Raw genomic sequence first — 2,570 nt, forward strand, 5'->3', positions numbered from 1 at the left:
AGTGTTAATGTTCAGAGAATACTAAAATGTCTCCTGTCACAAAAAAAAAAAAAAATTTACTTTGAGCTTTTCTTAGGTTTGTTTGGGTATTAACTGACTTTTAAGTATATCTTAGTTTAAGGTTTGCGTCACTAAAAACAATTAATGCAATTCATTTTAAAAAAAAAATGTTTTTAAAAACAGTGGGAGAAATGTGTTCAAAACGTCACCATTTTTCTCCCAAAACATATTTCTATAAGCGCTGTTGACTTAAATTTTCACCAGATGTTGATAACAACCAAAGAAATACGTATATGAAAAGAAAACAAATCTAATTAGTTTACAAATAAAATGACAAAGAAAAAATATGGTACACACGAAGAAAGGGAGGTGTAAAAAGGCAGTGAAAACAGCTTACATCTCTCAGTAGTTATTCAGCAACTCTCTGCCTTTTATCATTGTAAATTAATTAATTAGCTGCTTCAGTCTAACATCTACATTACCAGGATGATGAAGATGAAACCAGAGTGGACATTTAAGCAAGACAATGATCCAAAAGACAGCCAAGGGAACTCTCAAATGGTTTCAGAGAAGAAGAAGAAAAGAAAAAAAAACAAGCTGCAGAATGGCCCAGCCATCACCTGACTCGAATACAATAGAAAAAAAAAGAAAAATAATAATAAATATCAGTTTAGATAGACAAATCACACAGAACCATCAAGATTTTTACAGTCTGTTGAAGTCTGCATGTGACTTCATTCTACATATGAGACTTTTTAAAACTTTTTCCCTGTGTCATTTCTTTTTAGTACACATAACATCATTTTTAAAATTAATTAAATTTTCTTTCTTTTCACATGTTCATTTCTTTGGTTGATATCAACGTCTGGTAAAAATTTAAAATCAACAGCATCTTTAGAAAATTGTTTTCTGAGAAAACTGGTGATGTGTTGAATTCTTATTTTCCGCACTGTATTAGTCTAGATTAAAGTTTTAAAGTCTCTGTGAACTGGGAGTTTCTGAGACTTTCATTTATAGTATATTTATATACTTCCAACTGAAATGGAATATTGAGTAGGGGGCGGGGCTTTCTTTTTGCGCATCATTCCCTCACAGAAAACTTTCGATAAAAGGGGGTGTGGTTAAAAATATTGTTCGCTGAAACCTTCACATCGATGTCAAAGATAAGGTTCGCCACTCCAAATACAGAAGCAAAGGGTCAGATTTTGATTGAACATTACCAAAAAGACAAAACAAAGGGGGTATTTAAATTTATTCATTTATTCATTTTCCTTCACCTTAATCCTTTTATTCATCAGGGGTCACCACAGTGGAATGAACTGCCAACTTATCCAGCATATGTTTTACGCAGCAGATATCCTTCCAGCTGCAACCCAGTACAGGGAAAATACTTTATTTTTTTCCAGTGGATTAACTTGCATGTATTAATTGTTGACCTAAGAATAACAATGAGTGCTAGAAAAATAAGCATTATAAATATTGATTTCACAAAGACTTTAAAGACTTAAAGTGTGATAAATAAACAGCCTGTTTGTTTCTAATTAATATAATGTATATAATTTATTATATATATTAGCTCATATATTAGAGATTATTACAATAGATAAAGGTTCATTTCTAAAACCTGAAAGATTTAAGCCAGCAAAATTGTTTTCAGTCTTAACAGAAGTAATGGCTGCTGTAAAATCAGCTTTACTATAGTAGTAGTAAATTACACTTTATATTATATTCAAACCCAAATCAGTCCTTGTAAACTGTAATATTATTTTACATTTTTACTATTTCATCTGAATTTTGTATCAAATTAATCAATATAGGCTCATTCTAAAAATGTAAATACATATATATTTCTATATACATATAGAATTATATCCATCTGCACTACTGGAGATCATAAATTATGTAGCCAGAAGTACGTATGGCTGCATTTCATCTTTAAAACAAACACTTGGGGGCGGTATGACGCCGTTCCTTTTTACTCTTTCCAGCTGACTGCTCACCTCCATATGGATGGCTTTTCTGCTGTTACCAGTTTGTCCAGTTAGCTTGCCATGTATGTTGGCGGACTTGAGAGGCAGAGAGGAGTTGACCTTGACGACGGGGTTCAAGTCCATTGGAGAATAATTCCAGAAAGGGGGCAAGACAAAAACAGAAACCAAAAAAAAAAAAAAAAAAAAGAAAGAAAGAAATAATAGGGTGGTAAAATCTGAAAACTTGGTAAAAATCTGGCCAGGGCTTCTCTTTTTTTTTTTTTTTTTTTGGATTGCTTTTAAAAACTGGGAAGTGTTTGGGGAAGTGGGTTGACGAATCAATAAGTGCTTTTGAAAACACTATTGGTTGGGTTTGAGAATGGAGGAGGGAGGGGTCATTCAGTCAGTCAGACGACATCGATTAATGCGAGAACAGCAGTCGCGAATAGCACTCGTGAGAAACATTTGCAAATGTATCTGTCTACGGACTGCAAGTGGCATAACTTGTAGTAAGTTATGGATGTAACTTGCAGTTATCGAGATCCCATTAAACAATCTGAGATGTCACAACGAGATGTTTTTAGCAAGTTGGCGGAGTTA

The sequence above is a fragment of the Danio rerio genome, chromosome 6 (genome assembly GCF_049306965.1).
Source record: "Danio rerio strain Tuebingen ecotype United States chromosome 6, GRCz12tu, whole genome shotgun sequence".
Lineage (NCBI taxonomy): Eukaryota > Metazoa > Chordata > Actinopteri > Cypriniformes > Danionidae > Danio > Danio rerio.